The sequence below is a fragment of the Herpailurus yagouaroundi genome, unplaced genomic scaffold (assembly GCF_014898765.1).
Source record: "Herpailurus yagouaroundi ecotype Mexico unplaced genomic scaffold, PumYag 180, whole genome shotgun sequence".
NCBI lineage: Eukaryota > Metazoa > Chordata > Mammalia > Carnivora > Felidae > Herpailurus > Herpailurus yagouaroundi.
In genome coordinates, this window is record NW_024412411.1 from 843,229 (window position 1) to 849,228 (window position 6,000).

Below are 6,000 nucleotides of genomic sequence, written 5' to 3' on the forward strand. Positions count from 1 at the left end.
GACCAGAGATTAGCAGCATCACATATCTAAGATTCTTTCCAATGATTATCATCACCAATTCTCCCAGGCCATGACAAAATTCATGCCTAAAGTCCATTTTTTAATATCATTCAATGTTAAGCATTCAAGAATCAGTTACAATGTTCCAGGACCTATAAAAGATGAAAGGAATACAAAAACAAAAACAAAAACAAAAAAACAATAGTGGATATTATAGGGGTTGTCATATATTATCCAAAGACAAGAGATAACAAGTGTTGACAAGAATGTGGAGAAAAAGTAAAACTTGTGCATTTTTGGTGGGAATATAAATTGGTACAGTCACTATGAAAAACAGCATGGAGGTTACTCAATAAATTAAAAATGTGGGACCCAAGGAAGTTAACAAAAATCCCCTACCCCTGGACAAGCAGAGCAAGACTAACTCCATTTTGTGCTATACCCATCATCTCATGTATAACCCCCACATGACCTACTTATTGCTTAAGACACTCCCCCACCCTAGTCAAGCCGCTGAGCACACCCTTACTGGAAACCGGCTCATATAGGAATGCGGAACCCCTAACCGCCAAAGAATGTAAACCCTGCCTTTTGCCCACCAAACCTGCACACCAATTCTTAAACCCCGCCTTTTGCCCGCCAAACTTGCACGCCAATTCTGACCAGAGTGATAGGCTAGTTCAAACAGTTACTATAGGGTAAATTGTAATTCAATTGGCCACCTGCATGTGGACTAACATGACTGTGCAACTTTCTGTGTGTGTTACAATCTCATTGGCCACTGGCCCCTATAAAACTGCTATGCCTCTTAACCTAGGGTCCAAGTCCCTGCTCCGCTGTGTCGGGTATACTTGGGCCCAAGCTCGAGCTTGCAAATAAACCCTCGTGTGTTTGCACCAGTATTGGCTCCTTGGTGGTCTCTCGGATTCAAAACTGGGGGCATTACAAAAATAGAACTACCATATGTTATGCAGCAATCCCATGTCTGTCTGGATATACATGCAAAGGAAATGAAATCATTATCTCAAGAACATATGTGAACTCTCATATCCATTGCAGTATTATTCACTATAGCCAAGATATGGAAACAAGAAAAGGTATGGAACATTATTCAGCCTTAAAAAAGAAGGAAATCTTGCCATTTGCAACAAGATGGAGGAAACTAAAAGGCATTATGCTACACAAAACATGCCAGGCAAAGACAAATACTGTATAGTACCACTTATATCACTTATATGTGTAATGAAGAAAAAAAAGTCAAACTCATAGAGAGTAGAATGGTTATTGCCAGAGGCTGTGGATGGGGAAATAGAGAAAGTTGGTAAAAGAGTATAAATTTTCAGTTACAAAAATAAATTTTGAGGATCTAAGTATAACATGGTGACTAAAGTTGGTAATACTATATTGGATAATTAAAATTTGCTAAGAGAGTAGAACTTAAATATTCTCAGCAAGAAGAAAGAAAGAAAGAAAGAAAGAAAGAAAGAAAGAAAGAAAAGAAAACATGTAAGATAACAGATGTGTTGATTAATTCAGTGGTGGGAATCCTTTCACAGTGTATACAGATACCAAATCATCATATAAATACAAATATATTTATAAATTTATATTTATTTATTTTAATTTATTTAAATATATTATAATTTTTTTGTTAATTGTACCTCAATACATACTTTAATTCAAAAATGACCACTGACTTAAATGTAAAATAATAATAATAATAATAATAATAATGTAAGCATAAATCTAAAACTTTTAGAAAAACTTAGTAAATCTTCAGGATTTAGGGCAAAGTGTTCTTAGTCTTGTCACCAAAAACATGAGTCCTTAAAGGAAAAATTGATAAATTAGGACTCATTAAAATTAAAAACTGCTTCTGTGTCAAGGACTCAGTTAAGAGCATGAAAAAAAAAAAAAAACCTCCAGAGTGAGAGAATATATTTGCAAATGATATATCTAACAAAGCCCTAGAATCTAGAATATATAAAGAACTCTGAAAATTTAACTGGAAAAAAAATCTAAGTAGAAATAAGCAAAAGACATGAAAAGATATTTCATGGAAAAAGAACCAGATGCAAAAAAAAAAAAAAAAAAACACATGAAAAGCTCAGTTATTTGCCAGTAAAAAATAAATATTAAAACCCAGTGAAATATCACTATATATCTAGCAGAATGGCTAGTTTCTTTAAAAAGAGGTGAAAATATCAAATACTGGCAAGGATGTGGGGAAACTGGATTGCTGGTTGAAATGTAAAAGGGTATAGCCAGCCACTCTGGAAAACAATTGGGCAATCTGTAAAAATGGTAAACATGCAAGTAACATATGCCTGAACATTTGTATTCCTGGGCATTTATCCCAGAGAAATGAAGAGTTATGTTCACCAAAAGCTTGCACATAAATGTTTATAGCAACTTTATTCATAACGGCCAAAAACTGGAAACACAGATGTTCTTCAATAGAAGAATGATTAAACAAACTGTGGTACAGCCCTGCTCTGTAATACTACTCAGCATTTAAAAGGAATGAACTCTTAATCCATTAAATTATCTGGATAAATCTCCAGAGAATGATGCAGTGGGGGAAAAAAATCCCAAAAGATTACATACTGTATGATTTCAATTATATAATATTCTTGAATTCACAAAATTATGGAGATAAAGAACACATTAGTAATTTCCAGCGATTAATAGGGAGATGGGAGGAAAAAAAGTGGATGGGGCTATAAAAGGACAACATGAGGGATCCTTGTGTCTCTGGAAGTATTCTATATCTTCACTGTAGCAATGCCAATATCTTTATTTTGATACTGTACTATTATTTTGCCAGATATTACCATTTGAGGAAATTGTTGAAGAGTACATGGGATCTCTATATTAAATCTTAATACTGCATGTACATCTACAAACATCTCAAAATAAAAAGCTTTAAAAAAAATCTTAAGGAGTCAATAAGTTTGGAATATGGTGGTGGAATAGGAGGACCCTAGACATACCTCTTCCCATGAACACAACTAGATAACTAACAAATCATCCTAAATACCACAGAAATCAACCTGAAGATTGGCAGAACAAACTCTACAACTAAAGATGTAGAAGAGGTGACACTGAAGAAAGGTAGGAAGTGCAGAGCATGGTTTGGGAGAGAAATAGATTGTGGCCATTGCAGCAGGAATGGAGCTGCAGTCACAGAGAAAAGGCAAGAGACAGACTAGCACTGAGGGGAGTGCACAGGGAAAATAAATCCCCATAGCAATTGGCTTGGAAAGCAAGAGGCAACAAATTTTATGAATTCCCGCAACCAGTGGGGCTTAAAGCCTGGAGTTTTAAAGGTCACTATGTTTGGCTCAGGGAGAGCTTGGAGGGCATTGGGGCTGCTCTTGGAGAGGAGGCAGGCAAACAACTTGCAGACATACAGCATGGAAACAGAGATATGAAGAGTACCTGGGGCACACAGTGGGGAGGTTATTTGCTCATCTTGGAGCACTTCCCAGAGAGACAGCAATCCCAGGTAGACTCCTCCAAGAACAAAGGAACTAGCCAGTGCCATTTCCCTCCCCTGCCCTTCAGCATAAGCACAGGGCCACTTGCTACCTAACCTTCTTACACCAAGCCCCACCACTCCAGCAGAAATACCCCTCCCAATTACACTAACCTCAGTCTCAGCATGGTGGACTACCTCCCCCAGAAGTCCTGCACAAGCCTCTGCTCACACCATGTCTCCCAACAAGGGAGTTTTGCAGAGCCTTGGTTCCTGTGGCAGTGGCAACAGGCCTCATTTCAGAAACAGATACGAACACACCTAGTTAATGCACCACATTTAGGCCAAGGCCCAAATACTCCCCACAATAGGCAAAGAGAGCCTCTGCAGATGACTGGCCTAAAGGATAAAGCAGCCAGACAAGAGAGCACACTCCAGAAGTGCCAGACTCTAGGGAATCAGGGACACTATACTGTAAGGCACTACAGGACCTCTTCTTCATAAGACCATTACACTCAAGAACAAAGTACGTAGCTGAGTTTCCTAACACAGAGAAACAGGTACAGAAACTTATACAAAATGAGAAGACAGAAAATTTTAAATTTTATCCCAGATGAAAGAACAGGATAAGTCCTCAGCCAGAGTTCTAAGTGGAATAGATAACATGCCTCACAGAGAATTTAAAGTGCTGATCTTAAGAATACTCACTGGACTTGAGAAAAGAGTAGAAGACATGAGTGAGACCATTAACACAGAGATAAGGAATAGCAGAGATAAAGGACGCAATAAACCAGATCAGAAACATGCTTGATGGAATGAACAGCAAGATGGAAGAAGCATAGGAATGAATTAGTGACCAAGAAGACAGAGTAATGGAAAGTAATCAAGATGAACAAAATAAAGGAAAAATAATTATGCAAAATGAGAACAGACTTAGGAAACTCAGTGACTCCATCAAATATAATAACATTCGAATTATAGGAGTCCTAGAAGAAGAGAGAGAAAGGGGGGGGGGGGGAGAAAATTTATTAGCTGAACTTCCCTAACCTGGGGAAGGAAATAGATATCCAGATCCCAGAGGCCAGTGAGCTCCCATCAAAGTCAACAAAAGCAGATCCACACCAAGACATATTTTAATTAAACTGGCAAAATATAGTGATACAGAAAAATCTTAAAAGCAGTAAGACAAAAGAAAACAGTAGCTTACAAGCGAAAACCCATAAAGCTAGCAGGGGATTTTTCAGCAGAAATTTGGCAAACCAGAATAGAGTTGCATGATATATTCTAAGTGCTGAATAGGAAAAATCTGCAGCCAAGAATACTCTATCCAGCAAAGCTATCATTCATAATAGAGAGATAAAGAGTTTCCCAGATGAACAAAAACTAAAGGAGTTTGTGACCTAGTACTAAACCAGCACTGCAAGAAATATTAAAGGGGACTCTTTGAGTGGAAAGGAGAGACCATTAAAAAGACCACTTTTGGGGAGGAAAGAAGAGACCTATTAAAAAAATCAGTCAAAGAACTCACAAAATAAAAGGATATAAAATATGACAACATATACCTAAAACATGGGGAGGAGAGGAAAGAATGGGTTCTAACTGCCTCCAATTGGGACTCCAAGCCTGAGCTGTATCTGGTGCTGGCACAGCCCCCAGAAGGCATCTGCATTTGCTACTGGTGGCAGCCACAGTGAGCCAGGCCAGTTCCTCAGTGCCCAGCACCATCACTCCTAGCAGTCCGGAGAATGTACATAGGCTGGCAGTGAAGCTCATGCATCCCAGCCACTGCTCCCTTACCTGTTCTGGAGAGAAGGGAAGATGAGGGAGTTGAACTCAAAGTCCAGCCAGCCCTTGGCCTTCAAGCACAAGAAGAATGGTACTGAGAAGCAGGGGTGGGGCAGACTGGGCAAGCAGCCTCCAACGAGTCCTGGGTCGGTGCTGGTAGCTAGTCAGAAGGAACCCAGTGAGGTGCCAGCACCTAAGCAACCTCAGGGCCAACCAAAGGGGAAAAACAACAAGGGTGCTGTCAAGATGCAGAAAACTACAACTCCCAGGAGGAAATCAAGGGGCAGAGCCAAAGAAACTGGAGAAGGTGGAAGAAGAGGGCATTTCCTGGGAGTCCTCATAGGAAAAGCAGTAACTACACCATACCACCTACTCCATCACCAAGAAGCAGTTTCCTTCTGGGACTGGACAGCTCCACTCCACTTCCATTGCCCCCACCCCTCTCCCAAACCTACCCACCACTGCCACCCACCTGTGTTCTCACCACCATACTACACAGCACATTAGCTGCTGCAGGGCCCCAGAGCTGAGTGAGGAGGCATTTCTTTTGCTCTTGGTTTCTAGCAACCCCTCTCACCCATGCACACATTTGCCCTGCCAGACGAAGCTGACTTTGCACCTTGCCTCACCCTGCCTCTGATGTGTCCCCATGCTCAGTGATACAGACATTGCTGACTGGGCTCTTGGCTTGGGGGGGGGGGGGGGCCCCCGGGGGCCCCTTCTGCCTCCCCATTCTT

At 40.4% G+C, this 6,000-nt stretch overlaps 1 pseudogene; it reads left to right on the plus strand.

Annotated features, from left to right (window-relative positions):
* The first annotated feature begins 5,296 nt into the window (after nt 1-5,296).
* LOC121039206 (high mobility group protein HMG-I/HMG-Y-like) lies at nt 5,297-5,618 on the plus strand (annotated as a pseudogene).
* Nucleotides 5,619-6,000: the final 382 nt, after the last annotated feature.